We start from the raw sequence: 13362 nt of genomic DNA on the forward strand, positions 1-13362 counted from the left end.
ATGCTACAACAACCACCTGGGTTAATACTTAAAGTCTAGATTGACGGCAAGTACGCCCGTTGTTTTGCAATGCCACGCTCTACATTTTATTATACATATTTGTTCTGACACGCAATTGTGTGGTATTGATAGTTTAATGTGTTTTAAGTGTTCCGGAACAAATTATCGCTTGACTGCAGTTTTCAGAACGTAAACGGTTGTAAATATACGGTTTTTGTTTTCATTGATGTAGTAAAGTGAAAAGATGACAGCTTTTTTCGACAATTGGACAAGGCAAACTTCCAAGCGAAAGATACGTAAAGAACCGACCCTTTAAAAATTAAATTTTTTCTCATCTTTTAACATGGGAACATGAGCGCACGAAAGAAGCAAATTGTACTGGTGTTGTTAAAATATCTTTAGAATTAGAGATCGTGGAGGTCTCAAAGGGGTGCGAGGCGCCCGGATAGGGGGCCGACCGCGAAACCACCGCCCCGTAAAGAACCAGAGTCACCGCTACGGCGGGTTCGACTGCTGGCCGGCTGCGCCCGCTAGCCGGAACTCACGGAAAGAGTGCGCGGAGAACACGCAAAATAGACGAACACCCGGGGGTCTCTTGACTCCGGTTAAATACAGACACAGTCGCTTTAGTAAGGGCAAGTGTGAGAGGATCCTTACCTTGTAGTTTCGCCTGATCGAGGTGTGTGAGCGGAGTGCGTGGCCATACGTACGCATAGTTTCAAGTCCTGCCAAACAGTCCCCTGACAGCGGCCAGAGGACACGCTCTCTCATTCGCTGGCGACTTCGGCCTCGCACCCAGAGAGGCGATCCCGCCAGACGAAAGTTCCCTATGTCCATTTCGAACCTGGAGTGTGTGCGTGTGTGTGTGGGGGGGGGGGGGGGGGGTGCGGACGAGGAGATGGGGAGAGGAGTGGTGACAGTAGGCAACCGAAATGGCTGCCTCTCCTGACTACCATAACGTACGCTCCGGTCGCAAGCCAGAAAGCTTCAGACGTCGCGCACGTGTTCCTAAGGCCAGATCAGGGAAGGGAGCCTGGGGCTCTCAAATATCGACAATTTCTCTGATTTTTTTATTAAGTTCGCGCAACACTCTCAGAGCCTGGGAAAGGTGTATTTTATTTGATTTTGTTTTTTATACACATACAGTGACGTCCAAATCCAGTTTTGAAGGAGCCCGTCGGAAGGAATGACTATTGCGTAGACTTGACTCGCAGTCTTGAAGCCTGATGGGAGAACTGTCCTCTTTTTTATCCTTTCCATGTGGACTGTATACAATCATTGCCACCTTGAACGTTGCGAGGCTTCTATAGCATGGATACATCGGAGACGGTATGCGTCATCAATATGTGTCTCTGCTGGCTTGGCAACACTTAATAATATTACAATGGGAATCATCATGAATTAAAGCTTGGTGAAAACAAATAATTTTAGAGACGCAATTTCGCGCTTAAAAACAAACAGCCTGATTCGTGGCTTTGCTAAGGAACGTGCTCTACACGCGAAGATAAGTAACTGCTCCGACTTTACCTAACGGGCATTTCAGTGACGGTACCGCTCCGAACCGGGTTCTCTAAAGTGCCCAAAGATACGTTATCACATTTAACAATGCTTAACAGGTCCCCATAAGTGTCCCGATTTAACTTCGAGGTGTGGCAACGAAAGAGCTTGACGGGGACGCTACCACCCGTGGGCGTCATTTCGAAGCTCTCCATCATCCTTGACGACAGCCCGCTTCTCATGATCGACGTCTCCTTCCCTGTTGTGCCCGCCTTCACCGAAACGATCGGAAAAACCACGGCTGCATGAAATGTGAACCGCGGTTGTAAAACACTTGGTCGATATCAATATAGCAAGAATATTTGTCCTTGCTTCCATCATTCAACCCGGAGAATACAGGCATGCGTTTGGTAGTGACGACTTTGTTCCCGTCAATTACCCTCTGTTTGGGATCTGAAGAAAGTACGACCCCATCGACGTGATGGTAGCGGTTTATCAGAATGCGAACATGGCGCTTTTTCTGCGGGTGACCCCGTCTCACCTTCTTGGTCGTCCCGTGTCCATTCTCCAACATCCTCCCACCCAACAAAGTCAGACCGACTGTTTTGCCGGAATTTCTATACGGTAAAGAAGCTGGATGTGCCTTCCTATCTTCACGCCCGTTCCGAGTCGAATAGTGCAGGCACGCACTTTCCCATCTCGACAAGGGAAGGTTTCGTCGACGGCGGCCAGATCCCAGAATGTTCTCGGGCGACGGTCGTTCCTGAAAAGCACCGCATCTCCCACTTGAATGCCGCTTGAGTCGGATGAGCCTACCGTGTGCGCAATTTGTAGCTCCAAAAGATACTCCTTCCGCCATCTGGATTAGAACACGTCTAGCAGAGCTTCACGTATCTTCCACCGCCTGGATAATTCTTGTTGAGTGGGCCGTTCAGCTTCAACGGTTGTAGAACGTAAAAACGCAAGCCTTTTGCCGATTAGAAAGTGCGCAGGTGTTAGAACCTCTTCATCGGCGGATGAAGTAATTTTCGTTAGAGGTCGTGAGTTAATTACCGCTTCCACTTTTATGAGCACGGTTAGCAGTTCATCATACCTCAGACAGCTTTGCTTCAACGTCTTCCGCAATGCTGTTTTGACAGATCTGACTAACCTCTCCCAGAGGCCGCCCCACCATGGGGCTCTTTCTGCTGAGAAATTCCAGTGTATCCTGTTGTGACGGAAGTGTTCTAATATGTGTTCCTCGGCGTTGAGCCTTCATACCAATTTCAAGTCCTTTGAAGCACGTTTGAACGTGGGTCCGTTGTCCAAGTAGACGTTTTGCAGATACCTCTTCTAGCTGTGAATCGTCGGAACGCCGCCAGAAATAATCTGGCCTCGTTAGACGATGTCAATACCAAGTGGACTGCCCTGGTCACTGCGCAGGTAAATATTACAATGTATGCGTTTTCTGCTCCTGTGGAGGAACGGTAAAACAGTGGGCCTGCGAAATAAATGCCTACAACTGAAAATGGGCCCGATAGAGCAACTCGATGTTTAGGTAAGCGTCCATACGATTCGCTTGCCGCTTTTACGGAGAACCGCTTGCAAATTAAACACCGATTAATTGACCTCTAGACCGCTTGGCGTGCTCGCAGTATCCAGAATCGGTCTCGCAATTGTGTTAACGTCTCTCTTACTCCAGCGTGTAGTATTCTTCGGTGTTCTCTGTTGATTAGGAACTTGGTGAAGGCATGATCGGAGGATTGAATAATTGGGTGTTGTTCGTTTCGCTTCAGGTTGCTGTATTGCAGCCGTCCTCTGAGCCTGACGATATCTTGATCATCTTTAAACGGTGCGAAGCTCTGTATTGTTGAATTATCCATGAACTGCTCTCCAAACGCTTCTTGCTGAGTGTTTATAATCCAAAAGGTTTCAGCAGCTTCTAGTTCGATCGTCGACAGTGGTCCTGCTCTTCTGTCCGGATTCCTTAAGTTGAAGCAGAATCGAAGTGTCCAGGACGTTATGCGAAGAACCCTCTGGAGGCAGTTAAACTTGACAACGTCAAATAAGTCGGGCTTCATGGTTTGGGCAGTGTGGAGTACTTGGGTATTCCTTTTTTCTAAGTGGCACTCCTCATTTTCTTTCATTATTTTTTGAGGCCGAGCAGATACAGCTAAGCTTAGCCATGCCGGCCCATTCCACCAGAGCGTATTCTGAACTAGATAGTTGCGCCATTATTCCTCGCGTTAGCAGGTCAGCCAGATTTGATTCACCTGGGCAGTGATGCCACTGGCTAGGCGAGGATAGAGATTGAATCTCTGAGACTCTATTTGAAACGAACAGCTTCCACCTGCTTGCGACAGACTTGATCCAATAGAGGGTCACCGTGGAGTCTGACAGAAACCATATGTCTCCACTTGACGATAGTTTCTTTCTCACGTTCTTCATAAGGCGAGCCGCTGTAAGGGCTGCTAGTAGCTCCAATCTTGGCAACGATACATCTTTGATTGGAGCCACTCGTGATTTCGAGATGACGAGTCTGACGTCCAAATTTCCATTTCCATCTTAGGACCTGGCGTAAATAGCGGCTCCGTCAGCTGCCTTGCTGGCATCTGCAAAAACGTGGAAGGTCGTGCCATTATAAAAGGGTACCGCTCGGAGAATTCAAAGTTGTCCTAGTAAAGCGAGATTTCCACACCAGCCTTCCCATTTTTGCTGAATGTCTTCGGGTAGCGGGTCATCCCATTCTATACCGCGTGGCCAAATTCTTTAAAACAATATTTGGGATTTGATTACAAATGGCGATATAAGCCCAAAGAGATCATAAATGCGCGACGTCGCTTGAACTACCAGTCTTTTAGTCCATTTTGCTGACAGGATGAACAAGATCAAGCTGAACACTTCGAAGTGTAAAGTGTCGGTTTCTGGGTTCCAGAGCACACAACGACACGTGTACGATGTCGTTAAACAAATTGGGAGCCTTGTTCACCAACCCATTTTTGACTCGGACGTCGACATCTGCGACCGCGTCAACCCTTTTAGCCCTGGAGAGAAAAAACGTAATCGTCCGCTTTGTGCAACGTACTAAACGAGACACAATCCTGCACAAATGCAAAAAGCAAAGGTTGAACACAAAAGACCTTAATTATGGCTGGAACAGCAACGCTGTGCACGTAAATGAGCATGTAACTGGCTGAAAGAAAAAGCTACTGGGCGCTGCGGTTGCCAAAAAGGAAAGCGTTGGATGGAAGTTTCTCTCGTCTGCGGGTGGAAGAACTTTGCGCGAAAGGACAAGCACGCAACCAGTCTCTGAATCACTAACATGTCCGATGTCGACCAAATAACGAATTAAAAAAAATGATAGCACTTTCGGAGTGCCTACGAAACTGAAAATGGACAACGATATGCGATCTGGTTGTTATGATTATGATTGTCAAGCATTCAATAACAAGTATAAAGGGACAGTTCCCGACTGTACATTTAAACACGAGGAGTGTTAAAAATAAAGTAGAGGACCTTGAAGTATTATTACACTCTCTGAGTTTGGAATTTGATGCTATAGCGCTCACGGAAACATGGTTGACAAAAGAAGACATATCACCGCATCTTAAGGGGTACTCGTGTGAAAGTCTCAGCGAAGAAAAAGGAGAGGTGGTGGCATAGCCTTTTATTTGAAAAAACACCTCCAGTACCAAGTAATTGATAATTTAACCAGAATAGATGAAAATGTTGAGAGTTTATTTGTTAACGTATCGAACGTAGTAGTGGCTGTTTTGTACAGACCGCCTTCTGGCAATATGTTAGAATTTATGACTTTTCTCGATAGTGCACTATGTTATTTCGTAAACTGTAACAACGTCATTGTTTTATTCTCGGAGATATAAACATAGATACGATTTCTGAAAATCTACATGCGAGAGATTTCCACGATGTCACACACCAGTATGCCTGTTGCTATGTAATAACACTACCAACCCGGGTGACCGCAGACACTGCAACGTCCCTTGACGTCTGTATTACAAACGTTGAAAACATTCAGACTACGGCAGGTGCACTTTCGTGCGATATTAGTGACCATCTGCCTATCTTCTGCTTAGGATCGTCTTTAGGTAAGGAAAGAAACAATTGTACAGAAATCTTTTGGCATCGGACCATAAATGAAGAAACGCAAGGTCATTTTCGCGCCCTTATAGAGCAAGAAAACTGGAATGACAATCACGAAGAGCATAGCACTTTAGATGCCTATAAAAGCTTCTTGGCTAAATTTAAACACTGCTGTAATGCAGTTTTTACTTTACGGCGAAGTAAAACAGGACGTAAAAAATTAGAAAACCATGGATAACGGGCGACCAATATAAAAGAATAACATAAAAAATAAAATATATCATGCTTTAATTCAGTGTCGTGATCCCCATATGTTGGCACAATTTAAAAATATACAGAAAAAAACTAAACTCCGACCTAAAAACGGCGAAATGTCGTCAAATCAACCATCAAAACAAATTCTGCATATTCGCAATGATTATAAGAAAGTATGGGACATGATAAACAACTTAACGAATCGTAAGCAAGTTCATTCTAGTATGAAAGAAATCAAGGTAGATAATGGAAACGTCACCGGGAAAGAACTAGCAGATGAGATGAATCGGCACTTCGTTAACATAGGAACGTATACAGGGGAAAATGCAGATATAGAGAAATGCGTGCTCGGAAAAAAATCAAGTAGAATAAATAATTTTTTTCCAACGACGCCGTTGGAAATCGACCGAATCATAAAAAATTTAGAAATTGATGTTGCCGCTGGGGATGACGAAATAAAAGTCTCACCAATCAAGCACACCGTGAGCATTATTAGCCCTATATGATCCCATCTAATAATTAATACACTTTCGTCTGGCGAATTTCCCGATGAGTTAAAAACAGCCAAAGTTATTCCTGTGTACAAGATAGGCGGTGTGACCACCATAAATAATTATAGACCAATTTCAATCTTACCTGTTCTTTTTAAGATCTTTGAGAGAGTTATTAATGATAGGCTAACAAGTATTCTTAAGAAGCATCAAATAATAACACAGGCTGAATATGGATTTCAGAAAACAAATGTCTACAGAACTAGCAGTTATTGAAATAAAAGATAAATTGTTGAAAATATTGAAAATAAGTTGTATACACTTGGCCTATTCCTAGACTTACGAAAAGCTTTTGATACTGTGCAACACAATTATCTACTAGAAAAGCTTCAAACTTGCCAAGTTCGAGGTGTCGCATTGAAATTAATCAACTCCTATCTTACAAATTGCTATCAATACGTTTATATCAATAATCAATCATCTAATAAAGTGAAAATACAAAACGGCATTCCTCAGGGCTCTATCATGGGGCCTCTGCTGTTCCTTGTATATATTAATGATATAACAAATATACCAGGTTCTCCTCAGTTAATATTAATGTATGCAGACGATACAAATGCATTTTTCTCTGGCTTTACAAAAGAGGGTTTAGAAAATTCTGCAAATGCCTACCTCGTGAACCTATCAAGTTGGCTACAAATCAACTGTTTAAGTTTAGATACAAGTAAAACTAAGTATGCAATTTTTAAACAAGTAAATAAATGAGATTGAAGTTCTATCAATATAACGTTTGATGGCACCTTATTAGAGCAAGTAAGAGATCAACAATGTTTGGGTGTAGGGTTTTCCGAGGACCTATCGTGAAATACTCATGTAAATAAACTTAAAACTGAATTATTTCGAGTTACTGGCAGCTTATACAAAATTCAAAACTTCGTATCTACCTGGTTAAAACCATTGTTATACTATTCCTTATTTTACTCTAAAATCATTTACGGTGTATTGGTGTGGGGAACAACAACAACTACGAACTACAATGAAACAATCATATTACAAAAGAAAATACTATAGAGGTGATAAAAAAATTTAAGCACACAGCCACTTTTTGTAAAAAATAATATGCTCAAGGCTGACCAGGTTTACTACTTTAAACTGTTACAATGGATACATAAGAACGGAATGCACACCACCCCAACAAATAGCCTGAGCGCATATACGCTTCGAGATCCAAAGATAAAAATGCCCACCATAAGAGCAAATTACGGCCAACAAACTTTAACTTTTCAAATAATTAAAATTCTAAACAATACACGTATGAACATAAACTATAGCACAACTTTCTATAAAATCAAAAATAAATGTAGAACGCTTCTGGTTTGTGATGCTATTACATTTTCATTGTGAAGTTTTCTTTTTCGATTTCTAGTTTCTGAACTTATCTGATTCGTGATATCTATGAGTTTCAATTTAGACCACTATTTTTTCTCGGTCAAAGTTTTATATTAGTCACCCACCTGAATGTAAACTTTTCTTGTTGTTTTATTTTGTTGTTTTTTTGCGTACATCATGCATTACTTTGCTGATGCCCAACGTTAATGTGTTCTTAAAGTGATGTGGCAGGCAAGTGGTTTTGTAATTTCAGCTGATTGCCTTGTATAATCTAATCTTTATTCTGCTTTGTTGCCTTGTCGTTTCGTCTTCATTATTAGTGCGCTTATCCTGGCTTGTGGGATCCCGTGATTGCAGCTTCCAGGGTGCGTATTTTCAGCTTTGTTCCATTGTTGTTGCATATGTAACTCATCTTTTCTGCCACGGCAGAACTGTTGGGGGTAGAGGCTCCGTCAGGCACTTGTGCCTTTATCTCTGCCCCCCATGCGGGAAATATCCGCAAAGCAAATAAAGAAGAAAAAAAAAAGTCCTTTGTGCGCATTTTTTTAACCTTTCCAATTATGAACAGATATTACTTTCCGAGAGCTTCTACTTGGGCATGGAAGTAAGCTTCAGTCGAGCAAACCTCGCATGCGAGGGTTGGAATCCCTGAGCTTAGAATCAGTTTACGCAGAGAATTCTCAAGGTCGCTCGGGCTCTACAATGAATAGCGATGCCAGATGTCTGAAAAGGGGTCTTTAGGGTGCTGTTTCGAAAAAAAAAATACACATTCAGCTTAGCTCGGATTCACGGGCACATAATTTAACATAAAATAGTTGGTTTAAGATGGTTTAAAAGGAAATAAAATGGTAGAAAGCACTAACTAGTCGCGTTTGAATGGAGGTATACGTACAATTCAAAGAGGAGCTCTATTTGCACCTTCCATATATGATGTCCAGCTAGCGATTGCGATGTTTTTTCAACCTGAATTCCACACTCACACCAAGAATGCCCTTCCAGCCTTACATTCTGTCCATCTCGAGCCATACGTCGTAAAAAACAAATGGTGCGGAGAACAAAAGCACACATTCGCCATCCTGTTTCAAAAGCGCACCGACACTTTGAAAGGCGCCTGCTGGTTTCTGATCCAGTTCAGACAAAAGAAGGCGTAAATCCGGTCAAACTTTCCGTGTTTGTTCAGAGCAGGGAAACGTCTTTCGTGGTTACGTTAAGGACCTCGTGGGAGATTCGCGAATGTCCGTGATTTCTTCTCGCGTAGTTTTCCATGCTTGATGTTGCGTCAACGGCTACAATCTTGCAACACGAATGATGACTGGGCCGTAGCGCATCCCTTGTGAAGCTCCCCGTCCCGGAACCAGCGTCAAGAATCTGTTCACACTGGACGGCAGATTTCTGAAAGATTGTCTTTGTCGATGCGGCGAGGTTTTCCTCTTTCATGCAGCTCAAACTCCAGTCTAACTTATAAGTTTACCTACGCCGTCTAAAACGATCGTGTCCAATTCTACCACCAGTTCTGAGAAAAATATGCGACAAGCTTTCTGGCGTCCAAAGGGACTTTCGAACCATTGCACCACGACACCGACAAAAACAATAAATTGCATTCACTTTTATCTTACACGTCCTAAGTGGTGAGATTACAGATGGCATCGCTTTATCCCGCTGACGATGAAGGTTCTTGCCGCTTCGCGAGAAAAACAAGGTGTTTACCTGGGCAACGCCATGTCGAGTACCCATCGTCTGGCTTGCATTGGGTTCAGCAATTTCGGTTGCATAACAGTTATCTATTGGAGGCTGGGAACTTTGTGCCCCGTGACCAGCAGAATTTGTTTGAAATAATAATCCACATGCAAAAAAAATTGACATGTTCAATGTTGTGTGTTCAAGGTCTTTTCTTTGAAGAAAACAAATCTAGTGCCACTTATAATAAAGCCATGTCCTAATTATAACAGATGCAATTTAATCTGTTTTAATATTTGTGTTGGTCCAAAATATAGTCTAGGTAATATTGTTCAAGGTGTGGAGTAAGAGATATTATATTCTAACGTGAACCAACATCTACCTATAAGTGAGCAAAGAGACAGCCCAGGAGACATGTTTTACAAACTGCTCTTTTCTTACATGCACTTTTGGCTGCTACTGCTGCTGTCGTACAAAATATTATCGCTGAAAAGAACGCACAGGGTTGTGACGCTTCAACGAACAACCCTAAAAGCACGCTGTAAACAAAGTGCTTGTCATCTAGATAACAAGAACACAGATTCCGCAAGTGTCCAGTGACAAGAACTTAAACCACTTGCTTCATCGCCCAATCAACAGTCCTGACTGCACATCAAGGTCAACCTTCAGGGTTATAAAATAGCAAATGCGCGGATCACCAGTCAGGACGCAATGTGAGAGCGAAGAAGGCGTGTTTAACATATCTCTCTTTGCTTAGATGCAGGCATGTGAAACTTTGAATGATTATATTTACCGCTCAAACAATTGTTGCTAGAGCTGTTGCCGTTAATATTTACGTGTATTGATAAGGTGCCGGGGACGTCAAAAAGAATTCATATCCGATCACATTATACGATATATTTGAATTTCAGAAATGGTGGCCTGCTGATATGTCACATATACAGGGTGTTTTTTTTTACTCTTACACATTTGTTTAAAAATATTCGTGAAAGCTAGACTAATTCGGTTTGTGCAGGTGGGTTATACGACCAGGCTGACATTATGTGGGTGGCTAATCTTTGCGATAAGTCGGCTAATTAATTAAAATTCTTTAATTAGCTTTTTAATTAGTGGAAATAGAAATATAGTTTCAATTAGAAACTTTTAGAGCATCATCGAAAACCACTAAATCGTCTGTTTCTGGTAGGATGTAACGCCGAGGAAGCATTTTACGGCGTTCTGTAAAAGCGTTTCATTTCGACGCGTTTCTAGATTTCGGTTTCTTATCGAAGCGCATCACCGCGCCCGCGGTCCTGCTCCCCAGTGGCTGAGACGCACAACACACGTGCGCCGTACTTCCCTCCATTCTACGAGGGAGGCGAAGAGGTGGTTTCGCGCCGCGACCACCAGGGAGCAGGATCGCGGGCGCGCAGTATTCATCCATCCATCATCCAGATGCGCTCCGATAAGGAACCGAAATCTATAAACGCATCCAAATGGAGCGTTTTTACAGAACGCCGTAAAATGCTGCCCAGGCGTTATATCCTGCTAAAAATAGTTGATTTAGGGGTTTTCGATGATGCTCAGCAAGTTTGTGATTGAAACCATATGTTTATTTTCAGTAATTAAAAAGTTAATTAACGAATTTTAATTAAATAACCGACTTATTGCAAAGATTAGTCACCCACATAATGTCCGCCTGGCCGTATAACCCACCTGCACAGACCGCATTAGTGTAGCGTTCATGGTTTTTTTTAACAAATGTGTAAGAATAAAAAAAACACCCTGTAGATGAAACTAACGAATGCTTTAATAAAAGATTGGGTGCTATTGAAGCATCCCCTTCTAAAATAATAATCTCACTGGAACAATCAGCGATGCATAACGTAGATTGGCGCGTTTAAAATTCACAATGGTCAAGTTTGAAACGAAAGTTTATAAATTATAATCTGTAAAAGAGGAGTAGTCGAAGAAATTTATTAACCCACGGGGTAGTACAACATGAGAAAATCAGAGCAATACATAACGAAGAAAGTAGTTCAAAGGCTTTTGAAAACGACACTGACGCTTGAAGGTGAGTCCGGCTAGAGTTTTCACCGTCCTGAAGGAATGGCTACTGACCATCCAAGGTCAATAATTATAAACTTCGGACATTACAACAAAAAAACAAATCATTCTTAGAAATGTAAAAAAAAAAAGATTGAAAGAAACTGAACTTTTATGAACGCAAACTTCTCGAAATTCGAAAGCATTAAATTTGATTAAGGGGAAGCTATGGAGGCGTGCTAACAACAACAAAAGGAGGGAAGACAAGGTGCCTTTATCGTACAATAAGCAGAAGACTAAAGGAGTGACGTACGGATGGAATATTTAAATGGATCAGAGTTTCCATTTTTGCTCCCAACGTGCAGTTCCCTGAGCATGGAATGAATCAGATTTGAACTCTATGATCCTCATATAACTTCCCTTGAGATGAGAGAAAGCTTTAGTACCAACATAATACAAAAAATCTACTAATTAAAGTAAACCACGAAGTATTTTCAACAAAAATGTTTAACTACGACCTATTTGGTACACAATAATTCCCCTGTAGTGGCCATCCCCGATACTTTGCTGGATTCAAATGTCCATGACGATGCGGTAGTACCTCCTGGTTATTAAAACCTTTGAGAGGACAAAGAAAGTCTGGGAAGGCGAGTGGCTGTAATAGTTAAACATTTCTCCATTTCCTCTGCAATAGATGACGTTCCAGATATTGAAAATGTTTGGTGATAGATCAAAATAGACTATAAGGAGGGTTCCGTTTTTTTTTTAGTTTATTTATAGTCAAATTCGTAGGGTATTTTTCCGAGCTACTTTTTTGCCGAAAATTTGAAATTTTTCAGAGTTCATTTTTGTTTGATTCCATAATCTCCGAAATTCGAAGCTTTATTACGCAGTGTTTTCTGTTGAAACAAGATAAATAAATAAATAAATAAGCATTATTCTCATGTAAACGTTTGCCAGAAACAAAGATGAAACGCGCTTTTATCAATTAATATTTATTGAGCCGGATATGGCATTTGTGCCATTTCCAATGGCAGCACTAATTTGTCTTATGACAAACGTTGTACACAAGTGCTGATTCGACAAACATCGAACCTTAAAATCAATCAACTCCTAGAGGAAGTCGCTGGGTATCCGTATTCAACACATCGTATTCCACCAAACTATCCCGCGGCTGCGCGAGCAGTAGCAGTTAAAGACCAAACTACAAAAAAAGTTACCGTATCGTCCTCGCTGCCTTTTCACTTTTCTTCTCTTCCCCCAGGTATCTCGATGAAGGGGGGACTCCTTTTGTTTCTGTATCTTAGGGCTGGTTAAGCCGGGAACTTACCCGGCTTATCCAGCCCCAAAATTCAGCAAACGAAGTCCCCCGCCATCTGGGAGAGGGGAAACCGGGAAGCGTGGCGAGGAGGGTTTTCCGTCCTTCCGATAACACTTTTCGCAGGTCAGGCTTGAAGGATGCACTAAAGATGTTTTACCTGCCCCCTTCAAAGTTTATGCAATCTCTGTGTTCCGTAGCTTTCCCTATATAAAAAGAAAACACAATCTCTCCTTCGTCTAAAGCACGTATAGTATGGCCCAAACAGGAAACCAAAGCAGTAGCTCTTTCCCTGAATGAACCTTGAAAAGAATAGTGGTATCACCTTTTTATTACAGTGGTCCAAGATTGAAAGATAATTATGGTGACATTTTCATAAAAAGATTGACCCTGCGCTAATCAAAATGTAATATACCGTCTTTCGTTTAGGGGCGCGGGGGGATTGGGGGGGGGGGGGGGGAGGGGGGGAGGGGGGGGATGGCGCATTTAGCTTCGGAGTTTATCGGATAAATCTGAATTGACAAAACTTTTTCCGGAGGGTGTATTTTTGGGGTTTTTCGGATTGATCCAAAAACATGGAACCCTAACTACAACGAATTCACAGCAAGTGCTTTGTATGACCTACAC

At 42.2% G+C, this 13362-nt stretch overlaps 1 pseudogene; it reads right to left on the reverse strand.

Moving 5' to 3' along the window:
- Window positions 1–1523: 1523 nt before the first annotated feature.
- Window positions 1524–9152, reverse strand: LOC115332457 (annotated as a pseudogene).
- Between the last annotated feature and the right edge of the window lie 4210 nt (window positions 9153–13362).

Source organism: Ixodes scapularis, unplaced genomic scaffold, assembly GCF_016920785.2.
Source record: "Ixodes scapularis isolate PalLabHiFi unplaced genomic scaffold, ASM1692078v2 PGA_scaffold5__190_contigs__length_132052651, whole genome shotgun sequence".
In the NCBI taxonomy this organism is placed as follows: Eukaryota; Metazoa; Arthropoda; class Arachnida; order Ixodida; family Ixodidae; genus Ixodes; species Ixodes scapularis.